The 13438-nt window shown below is 44.4% G+C and overlaps 3 long non-coding RNA genes across 3 annotated transcripts in view; 2 read left to right on the top strand and 1 right to left on the bottom strand.

Annotated features, from left to right (window-relative positions):
* The first annotated feature begins 253 nt into the window (after positions 1 to 253).
* The window catches only part of LOC308474689, a 36762-nt gene continuing 23577 nt past the window's right edge, over positions 254 to 13438 (top strand). Inside the window, exon 1 of the long non-coding RNA XR_013984846.1 lies at positions 254 to 590. This is a non-coding gene — a long non-coding RNA (uncharacterized lncRNA). The remainder of the gene's footprint in view (positions 591 to 13438) is intronic.
* LOC308474730 lies at positions 1891 to 12615 on the top strand. The gene is made up of 2 exons (XR_013984902.1): positions 1891 to 2108; positions 12439 to 12615. It is a non-coding gene; the product is annotated as an uncharacterized lncRNA (long non-coding RNA).
* Positions 6639 to 13438, bottom strand: part of LOC308474752 — a 44713-nt gene continuing 37913 nt past the window's right edge. The window contains exons 2-3 of the long non-coding RNA XR_013984925.1: positions 8103 to 8235; positions 6639 to 6815 (exon numbers count right to left, since the gene is read on the bottom strand). This is a non-coding gene — a long non-coding RNA (uncharacterized lncRNA). The remainder of the gene's footprint in view (positions 6816 to 8102; positions 8236 to 13438) is intronic.

The following is a 13438-nucleotide window of genomic DNA, read 5'->3' as shown; positions in this document are numbered from 1 at the left end:
AGATTGAGGAGCAGTATTTCAATATGAGTAGGAAAATGAGAGTACCCCTAAACATTTTTTGGGGGGGAAAGCACTGATTAAGAATAATCATTGTGGGAGGCGAGCATGTGAAAAGTGTCCTTCCTTCAGGTAATTGCAAAGGTTCAGCAATGCAATGGGGACAGGTGAGGGGTGAGTCATTTACCTGGGGGATACATCCCCGGGGCACTGCCTATATGGGGCATTGCATCCTCAGCATAAATGTTTCGTTTGATTCAAGCTATCTCGCTCTGAAACATGAATACAGCACATCTGAATGTTTGTGATCTTACTTCTGTGGAAACTGCTATGACTGACCGAATGCAGGAGTGCCTTTCCAGAGGCACGTGATTTTGGCAACATTCTCGTCCACGTCAGCCTAAGTCACAACGTCCCAAAGAAATTAAAATTATGCAATCTGCTTCTCCCTCCCAGCCCTCTCTTGGCAACCTTCGGGGCTCCATTTGGCTGAAAAGATGGCATTCGGCTTTCCCACCACAATTCATCCTGAGCCATGAAGATCCTTCACCTGTGCTTGGCAGTTCTCTCTTTGCTGCTCCTGGCTTCCCTAGGTAAGGGATGGAGAGGAAGAAGGCAGAGGGACACATGCCAGCCATTTTTGGGGTGGAAGAGGGAGAGGAGTACAGTTGCTGTTCTGTGGCCTTGCAAAGGAAGCTCACTTTTCTTTCTAGAGACGTTTCTTTAGTGGTAATATCTTTTGTGGTAATTATTTGCATTAAAATGTATATATCCGACAACATTGCCTACCAAAGTGTGTCTACTAGGGAAAATATGCACTGTGTTGCTGAATTTCCCCCATTATGCCCAAAACTGCTATGTAATTTCCCCTATTGTAACCTATATTTTCATGCTATTCTCATGAAATTACACTTTTTCAGGTACATTTTTTAAACACATTACTTGGAGGGAGAGCTGACTTTCACAGGACAACTGTGCTTTGATGTTCACATGTTGACTTCATTATGGCACAGTAATATAAGGAAAAAAGGACGTGGGTGGCCCTGTGGTTTAAACCACTGAGCGTCTTGGGCTTGCCGACCAGAAGGTTGGCGGTTTGAATCCCCACGACGGGGTGAGCTCCCATTGCTCGATCCCAGCTCCTGCCAACCTAGCAATTCAAAAGCACATCAAAGTGCAAGTAGATAAATAGGTACCTCTCTGGCGGGAATGTAAACGGTGGTTCTTTGTGCTGCTCTGGTTCACGAGAAGCAGCTTAGTCATGCTGGCCATGTGACCCGGAAGCTGTCTGTGGTAAAACGCCGGCTCCCTCAGCCTGTAAAGCGGGATGAGCACACAACCCCAGAGTTGTCTGCAAATGGAATTAACTGTCAAAACAGTCCTTTACCTTTTTTTAAATATATGGAAAATGGCACCGCATGTAAAACTGGTAAGGAAAAACGAAAGTAGCCTCTTCTTTGCTCAGTTTGGTTAGATTTTATGGAAGTCTATGCAAATTTATGGCATATGTTTTACAAAATAAAATTTTGATTTGTCTCTTCCACAGGTCTGCCAATAAATTTGGGGTATATAGTTTCTAATTAGTGGGGAAAATATTCTTGATGTACTATAGAGCCTTTTATTCTGGGTAGTCCTTGGGACTCTGATGGCTTCAGTTCCAGGCTTTAGTTTCTCTATAACGTGTAAGCCATGTGTGCCTCACTTCTTGCTGTCGTGTTTCGTGGACTGACACCCTCCACGCATGAGCAAATATCTGGAGAAGCACATCTACCATTTCTCCTTGTGAATGTAGCAAGGGTGGTAAACACTAGTGGCCAGTGGCAAGGGGTGGGGTGGGGGGTAGGAGTTGGGATGCCACAGCACCCAGAGCCTCACAGAACCTCTCCTGTTCAAAGGGCTGTGGAGTTGTTCCTCTCTTTCATTCTATTGTGAATTAACTTCCTTCTCCCCACTTATGTTTGTTTCTCTCTTTGCACAGGATCTGCACAAGACGATGAACCTCAGAATCCTAGGCAATGCTTTAAGGCCAATGGTATTTGCTTCCCTCTAGGTTGTCCCAATAATTCTAAAAAGATTGGAAGGTGTATTCATAATTATTCCTGTTGCCTAAGGTAATTTCAGCTAACCAAAAGAGTATTACACCTCCTGCACTTCTCCCATTAGCCTCTGGATTGATCATTTTAAGTACCCAATGCAGAGTCCCCTAAACTGATCATCCTTTGCCTGCAAGCTCAATTGCTCCATTGCAAAAATAAAAATAAAAATACCTATGCCAGAATGAGCCAAGGGTGGCACATCCCATTTTGCCGCTTGATGCAAAATGGTAATTGCTGCTTTGCCATTCTGCCAGGACGGCTCCTAAGCCCATCTACCTGCTCCTCCTGCCATGGCCTGATCTGCCACTGACACACACCATACCCTGTTGGTTGCAGGCACAGAAGCGGCACTACCATTGTTGCCCATTTTAAGCAAGATTGTGCTGAGTTCTTTCCCCACAGGCAGAACAAGCAGGGCAGGAGGAGCACCAAAGGGTTTGTTGTCTGAGGGGCTTCTGCCAATAGAAGCAGGGTCCTCACCTGCCTCATGGCTGGTCCAGCTGTCTTTGGCCCCTTTGCCCTCTGAGCTTATGCCAGATCTCCTTTGCCAAATCCCTAAACCACACCGTATGGGCCCATTTAATTTGTTGTGCAGCTTCATCCATTGTTTATCTCAGTGCCTAAGGGATGTCTATTCTGCAGCTTTAACAGATGCTGGGCTCTTACTCTGTGTGGTGTCCTGCCCTCCACCATTTAAGATTACCTCAGTTTCACATCCCATACATTCCAGGCAAATCTCCCACTTTCAATTCCAAGCAGATTCATTATTATTTTATCTTTTAATGAAAGAACCTGAGGCAGTAGACTTTTGTCTTGGGTGCATACAGAGAAATTAGCAACTGGACTGAATGAACCCAAGGGTGCCAGTTGTCCCGTGTTTCTCAAAACACTCTCACAAAATGGACTGAAGGAATCCCAGGGTGCCAGTAGCTCCCATATATTGCATGCAAAGTGTCCCACTTCAAGTTCCAAGCACCTTGGGCATGAAAGTACCAGGACTGGACCTGAACCTGCTGCCCTTTGGATGTTTCTGATCAGGAGATGCCATCACCCCCCAATCTACAGCCATACTGACAGCGACTCCAGGGGGTTTTAAACAGAAGAGTGAAGCGGCTTCAGAAACAGGGTTGGGAAGGAGAAAGGGGGATTTGTCATCTTCTAGGGTGGAAAGGAGAAAGGGAAGGACAGGCTGGCCAATTATTATGGGGTGCAGAGTGGGAAATGGCAGGTGGAGGAAGCAGAGAAGAAGAGCCCCTCCAGTTTTGAATTATTTTTTAAGTTGTCTTGAGTCCTGTTTGAAAAAGGTGTCTGAGAGATATGGTGGTGGTGAGTTAGGAAGAGGAGGAGGAGGAGGAGGAGGAGGAGGAGACATGTGAAAATTTCCCTTCCTTCAACTAAGCTGAAGAGTCCATCAATTCACTTTTGAAATCTCCTTGCCCTGCATGTGCCCACTCAACCTCTTCAATTGGTCGACTTGGATTATTTTTTTTAAGAACTGTTTGATGCTCTTATGACTACAACTAATAATAATTTTGGGATATGAGCCTGTGAAAATGCTCTTCCTTCAGGTAACTGCAAGGATCCAGCAATCTGGTGGGGACAGGTGAAGCGTGAGTTATTTACGTGAGGGATACATCCCCTGGGCATTGCATCCTCCTCATAAAATTTTCATTTGATCCAAGCTATTTCGTTCTGAAACATGACTCCGGCAGATCTGGATGTTAAAATCCCCTAGGACAACCAAACTAGGTGTCTCCAGGAAGCAGCTCAGGCAGGGAATCCTTGGTGCAGCGGGGAGCTCAGTACACCAAAAGGAATCCTGTACTGCCCCTATTGCACAACTCCCAGAACATGAACTCAGAAAACTGGGTCTTCACAATAGGACGCCTGGTGCAGACTAACGACTTCCTAAAAATCCTGGGGAAGCCAGGAGCAGCAAAGAGAGAACTGCCAAGCATAGGTGAAGGGTCTTCATGGTACAGGATGAGTTGACGTGGCAAAGCTGAATGCCAGCTTTTAAGCCAAATGGAGCCCCAAAGGTTGCCAAGAGAAGGCAGGGAGAGAGAGGGAGATAACATTTCAGTCAGGAGCAGCAACGTTCTAAGATTTCATCAGCTACATACTCAGAGTCCTGGTGGACTGTTTTGATAACATTTTGATTTATTCAGAGAATCAAGAACAGCATATACATCCTATGAAAGATGTGCTTCAGAGGTTGAAAAAATGTGCTTCAGAGTTGAAAAAATAACAGTTCCACTTCTCAACAGTAGATTTCCCGACATTTCTCCCCCTGTGTGTAGATTCACCCTTAGAGTGGTGTAGTTCCTCCACTCTCAGCGGACCTCTGAATCTCTTTGTTGTTTAGGCTGATACACCTTAGCTTTCACCCTGTTTTACATCTTCCTGCTCCTCCTCACACTTCTCTCTCTTGGACTTTAGGATTAGAAGTCACCTCCAAACTCTACGCTAGGAGATCAAAGGAGAAACAGGCCAGCCACAGCACAGATGGGCAAGAGAGGCCAGCAGGCTGTGGCCTTCAGGGCAGGACACAAGGGGGAAGAGTTGGGGACACTGAATTATAGTTGTGATTCTTGGAAGAAGAGAAACAGATGGAGTCTCCCCATTGCTTTCTCCATATAGGGTCCCTTGCTGTTCTCAAGAAATCCTCCCAAATTCCTTCCATGAAAATAGGGACATCCTGTCTTATTATGAATAATAATTTTACTACAGTGGTACCTCCAGTTACAAACGCCTCAGGTTAGAAACATTTCTGGTTAGAAACTTCGCTAACCTGGAAGAGTTACCACGAGTTGAGAACTTTGCCCCGGGATGAAAATGGAAATCGTGTGCCGGCAGCGCAGCGGCAGCAAGAGGCCCCATTAGCGAAAGCACACCTCTAGTTAAGAACAGTTTCAGGTTAAGAATGGATCGCCATAACGAATTAAGTTTGTGACTAGAGGTACCACTGAAGGAATGGGTTTCCCAAACCCAAAACTGACTGTGCAGGCAGTTTGAAACTGCACCAAAATCCCTATTTTTCCTTAGCTAAAATGCTTTAACTTCAGCTCTTGAGCCAAAACCCAGCTGTATAAACAAGTGCTCAAAGTTCTCTCCCTTATCAGTCTATGAAGGCTGGTAATGACGGATGACTTTGTCCATTCCAGAGTGGAACAGGGATGACACTCTGGGCCTTATCTTACATGCTGACCACAAAGACCACAAAGATGCACAGACCTAGTCTGGGAACAGCGCCAGAGTGTGTTCTTGGAGTTGGTGACCTCTTGCTCCAAGTTAAGAGTATAAGAACAGAAATACCCTTTTATGGTCAGAAGTACAGGAAGGAATACCCTTTTATGGTTAAAAATACCGGAGCAGGAACATATGTGATGTCAACCTGCGTGTATAGGCTGACGTGGTTGGATTCCTGGGGAAGGAGGGAGAGGGTGCCTGGAGGATATATATATACTGCATGAAATTTCTCATTTCTTTGGACTTGCTGTGGACTGACCACGCAAGTGCCTTTCTGCTTTTCCGGAGAGCAGAAATAAAGAACTCTTTCTCTGAACCAACCCTCGGTGTCATTTGACTTCCTTCCTCCTGTCCGGGAGCAACGCAGAGCCCACCAATCGGTAAAGTCTGATAAGGCTACACCACTGTATTTATACCCCATCCATCTTAAGTGTAGTCAGGATGTCTGCAGATCTCCAGAAGCAAACCTTTTAGTATCTTTATTTCGGATCCTATAAATTATGTCTAATTTGTTCAGTTTGTGTGTTTTTGAATGATTTAAGACTAAATTTTTATGTTGTAATTATTATTATTTTCCATCTTGCAAGCCACCTCAAGCATGGTATGAACTATGGAAAGGCACCACTCCAATAAAATTATGTCTGGAGGTATATAGCCATTCAGCTAAGTACCCACCATTCACATCTTAAAAGAGTGAGCTCTGTTGCCATAGAGAGGAATGGATGTGCATTCTCTTATTTCACCCAACTGGAAGCCATGGGATGCTAGGATGAAGAATTCTTCCAGGCAGGCACATGTGCATGCAATTATGCCCAACATACTGTAATGAGTGGGCTTTGTGGGGCTAGTTTCTGTAAAAGCCAGGGCTACTTCCCATCGTGTAATCCTTTAGCTGGAGGGGCCTAGAATCTATAAGAGGAAACTTCCAGATTTGGTCTGGTCAGTTCAATAACCCCAAAATTCAGAGACCTGTGAATTTGGAAGGATGACTAAATTTCAACTGGCATACTTTTTCAAAGACTACAACTCAGATTGGTTCCTATTTAAAAGGAAACATCTTCTCCCTCCCATTCCACCCTCCATATTTTACCACTCTTCATTTTCCACATTGTGGCCCAGTCCTACTCGCTAGACTGCATAGAGAGATCCTCATCCCCTTTTAGTCTTCCTTTCTTATGACGTTTTGGCCTCTCCACAAACCATGCCTGCTGACACCTCCTTCTCATGGACGTAAGGTGCCATTTTGGCTTCACTAGCAAGAACACTCATGCTTAGAAATGAAAAACAGAGGGGAAAGGCTTTTGGATCTGCTTTTATTGCAAGGCACAAGCTCAGGTAAGCCTTGAAAATGTTGCTTTTTCAATCTGGATGCTTTGGAGAAGAAGTCCCTAACTGGGGATGAAGCGGGATCCAGCAGCTCTCAAAGAGAGGGAGGATCTTCCACTTTTCAAAGGCATCTATCACTCCTTCTGTCTAAAACATAGAAACCAGCAACAAAAAGACAACAGTTAACTCGGTTTCATAGCAAAGTGACCATGTTTGAGACACAAAAATACAAAGCAAGGCATGTTGGACCACAAGAAAGTTTTCATGATAATAAACCATTGGCTAGGGATAGGTCTGTTTCAGTTTTTCATTTCCAGAAACTATGAATTACATAGATTCCCCTTTCGATGAGAATTGAATGCAGTCTCTGAGACACCCCTAGCCCTGGGGGACTTTCTTTTCTAGGTACAATTAAATATGTCACAGAATAGTGAGTGAGCTTGCAAGGATTCCAATATTCTCCTGCAGACTGGATGTTATGCACGGCAGGGATTTGTTGTCTTTGTGGCCCTGAAGAAGAGTTCAGGGTTAACAGGAAGCTTGCACCCCATTTTGTGAGAGTGTTTTGAGAAACACGGGAGAACTGGCACCCTTGGGTTCATTCAGTCCAGTTGCTAATTTCTCTGCCAGGACCCAAGACAAAAGTCTACTGCCTCAGCTTCTTTCATTAAAAGATAAAATAATAATGAATCTGCTTGGAATTGAAAGTGGGAGATTTGCATGGAATGTATGGGATGTGAAACTGAGGTAATCTTAAATGGTGGAGGGCAGGACACCACACAGAGTAAGAGCCCAGCATCTGTTAAAGCTGCAGAATGGACATCCCTTAGGCACTGAGATAAACAATGGATGAAGCTGCACAACAAATTAAATGTGCCCATCTGGTGTGGTTTAGGGATTTGGCAAAGGAGATCTGGCATAAGCTCAGAGGGCAAAGGGGCCAAAGACAGCTGGACCAGCCATGAGGCAGGTGAGGACCCTGCTTCTGGTGGCAGAAGCCCCTCAGACAATAAACCCATTGGTGCCCCTCCTGCCCTGCTGGTTCTGCTCCTGGGAGAGAACTCAGCACAATCTGGCTTAAAATGGGCAACAATGGTAGTGCCGCTTCTGTGCCTGCAACCAACAGGGTATGGTGTGTGTCAGTGGCAGATCAGGCCATGGCAGGAGGAGCAGGTAGATGGGCTTAGGAGCCGTCCTGGCAGAATGGCAAAGCGGCCATTACCATTTTGCATCAAGCAACAAAATGGGATGTGCCACCCTTGGCTCATTCTGGCATAGGTATTTTTATTTTTATTTTTGCAATGGAGCAATTGAGCTTGCAGGCAAAGGATGATCAGTTTAGGGGACTCTGCATTGGGTACCTAAAATGATCAATCCAGAGGCTAATGGGAGAAGTGCAGGAGGTGTAATACTCTTTTGGTAAGCTGAAATTACCTTTGGCAACAGAAATAATAATGACTACACCTTCCAATCTTCTTAGTATTATTGGGACAACCTAGAGGGAAGCAAATACCATTGGCCCTATAGCATTGCCTTTTATCGTGAGGTTCATCGTCTTGTGCAGATCCTGTGCAAAGAGAGAAACAAACATAAGCGGGGAGAAGGAAGTTAATTCACAATAGGATGAAAGAGAGGAACAACTCCACAGCCCTTTGAACAGGAGTGGCTCTGCGACGCTCTGGGTGCTGTGGCATCCTAACTCCTACCCCCCACCCCACCCCTTGCCACTGGCCACTGGTGTTTACCACCCTTGCTACATTCACAAGAAGAAATGGTAGATGTGCTTATCCAGATATTTGCTCATGAGTGGAGGGTGTCAGTCTACGAAACACGACAGCAAGAAGTGAGGCATACATGGCTTATACGTTATAGAGAATCTAAAGCCTGGAACTGAAGCCATCAGAGCCCCAAGGACTACCCAGAATAAAAGGCTGTATACTACATCAAGAAACATTCCCCACTAATTAGAAACTTTATACCCCAAATTTATTGGCAGACCTGTGGAAGAGACAAATCAAAATTTTATTTTGTAAAACGTATTCCATAAATTTGCATAGAATTGCATAAAATCTAACCAAACTGAGAAAAGAAGAGGCTGCTTTTCTTTTTCCTTACCAGTTTTACATGCGATGCCATTTTCCATATATTAATAAAAAGGTAAAGGACTGTTTTGACAGTTAAGTCCAGTTGCAGACAACTCTGGGGTTGTGCGCTCATCCCGCATTTCAGGCTGAGGGAGCCGGTGTTTGACCACAGACAGCTTCCGGGTCACGTGGCCAGCATAACTAAGCTGCTCCTGGCGAACCAGAGCAGCACACAGAAACGCGGTTTACCTTCCCACAAGAGCGGTACCTATTTATCTACTTGCACTTTGATGTGCTTTTGAATTGCTAGGTTGGCAGGAGCTGGGATCGGGCAATGGGAGCTCACCCTGTCGCGGGGAGTCAAACCGTCAACCTTCTGATCGGCAAACCCAAGACGCTCAGTGGTTTAAACCACAGGGCCACCCACGTGACTTTTTCCTTATGTTACTGTGCCATAATGAAGTCAACATGTGATCATCAAAGCACAGCCGTCCTCTGAAAGGCAGCTCTCCCTCCAAGTAATGTGTTTAAAAAATGTACATGAAAAAGTGTAATTTCATGACAATAACATGAAAATATAGGTTATAATAGGGGAAATTGCATAGCAGTTATGGGCATAATGGGGGAAATTCAGCAAAGCAGTGCATATATCCCCTAATAGATGCACCTTTGTAGGCAATTTTGTCTGATATATACATTTTTATGCAAAGAATTCCCACTAAAGAGATTACCACTAAAGAAACGTCTCTAGAAAGAAAAGTGAGCTTCCTTTGCAAGGCCACAGAACAGCAACTGTACTCCTCTCCCTCTTCCACCCCATAATAGGCTGGCAGGTGTCCCTCTGTCTTCTTCCTCTCCATCCCTTACCTGGGGAAGCCAGGAGCAGCAAACAGAGAACTGCAAAGCACAGGTGAAGGATCTTCATGGCTCAGGATGAATTGTGGTGGCAAAGCCAGCTTTTAAGGCAAATGGAGCCCCAAAGCTTGCCAAGAGAGGGCAGGGAGGGAGAAGCAGATTGCATAATTGTAATTTCTTTGGGACGTTGTGACTTAGGCTGACGTGGAAGAGAACGTTGCCAAAATCACGTGCCTCTGCAAAGGCATTCCTGCATTCGGTCAGTCATAGCAGTTTCCAAAGATGAAAGATCGCAAACATTCAGATGTGGCGTATTCATGTTTCAGAGCGAGATAGCTTGAATTACACAAAACATTTATGAGGATGATTCACAAAATGTTTAGGGGCGTTTCCCCTGCATCGCCCAAGGAAATAGCACTGGTAGTAGTAATAGCTTCAAACCGTTCTTCAAAAAAAAAGAAAAAGAAAATTCAAGTCCACTGATTGAAGAGGTTGAGTGGGACGTGCAGGGCAAGGAGATTTCAAAGGTGAAATGATGGACTCTTGTGCTTACTTGAAGGAAAGGCAATCTTCACATGCTCTCTTGTCCTTTTTCTCATTCTTGCAATCATCATCATCCTTTTTCCCAAACACCTTTTTCTTACTAGACTCAAAGCAACTTACAAAAATATTTTCAAACAGGAGGGGCTCTGCTTCTCTGCTTGTTCCACCTGCCATGTCCACTCTGCACCCCATCATAATTGGCCAACCTGTCCTTTCCTTTCCCCTTTCCACCCTTGAAGATGACTAAGCCCCCTTTCCCCCTTCCCAACCCTGTTTCTGAAGCTGCTTCACTCTTCTGTCCTGCGCTCCTTGGAGTCGCTGTTATTTGTGACTAAAGATCAGGGGTGATGGTCTCCAGAACAGAAATATCCAAAGGCTGATGAGTTAACCTTCTCTGCTTTGAGGTTTCATTTGAGCTTTCATGCTCAGGCCTGGTGCTTTCATGTGCAAGGTGCTTGAAACTGAATATGGAACCCTTTGCAAGGAATATATGGAACCTAATCCTCAGCTAACGGACGCGGGTGCGCTGTGGTCGAAACCACTGAGCCTTGGGCTTGCCAATCAAAACGTCGGCAGTTCAAATCCCCGTTACATGGTGAGTTCCCGTTGTTCGGTCCCAGCTCCTGGCAACCTAGCAGTTCAAAAGCACACCAAAAAATGCAAGTAGATAAATACCTGCGGGAAGGTAAAAGGTGTTTCCGTGCACTGTTCTGATTTCGCCAGAAGCGGCTTAGTTATGCTGGCCACATGACGTTGAAAAACTGTCTGCGGACAAATGTAGGCTCCTTCAGCCAGTAAAGCAAGGTGAGCTCAGCAACTCCAGGGTCGTCCGCGACTGGACTTAACTGTCAAGGGTCCTTTACCTTTTAATCCTCAGCTATTCAAACAAGATGGAGGGGAGAAGATCACACTGAGCAAATGTCCAGCAGCTATTGAAGTTTTAGGATGGACAGTTATGGTAATCCCTTTCCACTGAGATAAACAATAGATGAAACTGCATATTAATCTAAACAATCAAATACCATGTGATTGAAGAATTCGACCAAGAAGAATTGGCAAAACCTCACAGAGCAAAGCAACCAAAGACAGGACTGATCCCAGAGCCGACCAAGCCTTGAGGCAGGTGAGGACGCTGCTCCAGGTGGCAGAAGCCCCCAACCAGGCAGAATGCCCATGGGTGCCCCTCCTGCCCTGCTGCTTCTGCCAGTGGAGGAGAAGCACCAGTATCATCAGCACTGATTTTGGAAAAGTTCACAGCCATTTGGGGGAATAAGTGATGTGCCGCCCTAAGCTGATTCTGCCATAGGTGTCTTTTGCAATGGACAAAGTATGGAAACAACTGGCTACGCAACCAATTAAGCTTGCAATCAAAGGACGATGTATTCAGGGACCACTTAAGTAACTGATGCTTTGTGTAACAAATGGAACAGGTAGCTAGTACTCACTGCTCTATCAAAATGACATTCTGTGTAATAAAAAGGTTGCATTAGAGATACTTTGTACTGCCAGTGGTTGTTTAATTAATGAAAAACCTAATTATGACAACTGCTTATTTCTGTTTCTGACGGAATAGAATGGCTCTAAGACACAGAATGGAGGGAATAGGCAGGGAGGTGAGATGAGTTTGTATTGATGCGGTTTTTACATAATGGAGGAAATAATAAAGGTTTAATGAAAACTCAAATGGATATAGCAGAAAAATGCTATATTAAAGGAGGTTAAACTGGAATCAGATAAATGATCATCAACTTGTAAAGAAACCTATGGTTCATGTTAGCAGGCATCATAAAAGTTTTACGTAATGAAACTATTTTCTCAGTTCACTGGCTCCCTATGCCTAAATCCGAGAAGGGATGTCCATTTAGGGTGGTAGCCTAAAGCTACTCAGATCAGAGGCTCCTGAAAATGATTGATCCAAAAAATGCTACAAGAGGGGCATGGTGCGGGGAGAAGAAATAACATCCAGTCTGCAGGAGAATATTGGAGACCTTGCAAGCTCACTCACTATTCCGTGACATATTTAATTGTACCTAGGAAAGAAAGTCCCCCAGGGCTAGGGGTGTCTCAGAGACTGTATTCAATTCTCATCGAAAGGGGAATCTATGTAATTCATAGTTTCTGGAAATGAAAAACTGAAACAGACCTATCCCTAGCCAATGGTTTATTATCATGAAAACTTTCTTGTGGTCCAACATGCCTTGCTTTGTATTTTTGTGTCTCAAACATGGTCACTTTGCTATGAAACCGAGTTAACTGTTGTCTTTTTGTTGCTGGTTTCTATGTTTTAGACGGAAGGAGTGATAGATGCCTTTGAAAAGTGGAAGATGCTCCCTCTCTTTGAGAGCTGCTGGATCCCGCTTCATCCCCAGTTAGGGACTTCTTCTCCAAAGCATCCAGATTGAAAAAGCAACATTTTCAAGGCTTACCTGAGCTTGTGCCTTGCAATAAAAGCAGATCCAAAAGCCTTTTCCCTCTGTTTTTCATTTCTAAGCATGAGTGTTCTTGCTAGTGAAGCCAAAATGGCACCTTACGTCCATGAGAAGGAGGTGTCAGCAAGCATGGTTTGTGGAAAGACCCAAAACGTCATAAGAAAGGAAGACTAAAAGGGGATGAGGATCTCTCTATACAGTCTAGCGAGTAGGACTGGGCCACAATGTGGAAAATGAAGAGTGGTAAAATATGGAGGGTGGAATGGGAGGGAGAAGAAGATGTTTCCTTTTAAATAGGAACCAATCTGAGTTGTACTGTTTGAAAAAGTATGCCAGTTGAAATTTAGTCATCCTTCCAAATTCACAGGTCTCTGAATTTTGGGGTTATTGAACTGACCAGACCAGATCTGGAAGTTTCCTCTTATACATTCTAGGCCCCTCCAGCTAAAGGATTACAGGATGGGAAGTAGCCCTGGCTTTTACAGAAACTAGCCCCACAAAGCCCACTCATTACAGTATGTTGGGCATAATTGCATGCACATGTGCCTAGCTGGAAGAATTCTTCATCCTAGGATCCCATGGCTTCCAGTTGGGTGAGATAAGAGAATGCACATCCATTCCTCTCTATGGCAACAGAGCTCACTCTTTTAAGATGTGAATGGTGGGTACTTAGCTGAATGGCTATATACCTCCAGACATAATTTTATTGGAGTGGTGCCTTTCCATAGTTCATACCATGCTTGAGGTGGCTTGCAAGATGGAAAATAATAATAATTACAACATAAAAATTTAGTCTTAAATCATTCAAAAACACACAAACTGAACAAATTAAACATAATTTATAGGATCCGAAATAAAG

This window comes from Podarcis pityusensis, assembly GCF_964106645.2.
Source record: "Podarcis pityusensis genome assembly, chromosome: 3".
NCBI lineage: Eukaryota > Metazoa > Chordata > Lepidosauria > Squamata > Lacertidae > Podarcis > Podarcis pityusensis.
Note: the sequence above shows the minus strand (reverse complement) of the source record. Positions and strands in the feature narration are given on the sequence as shown.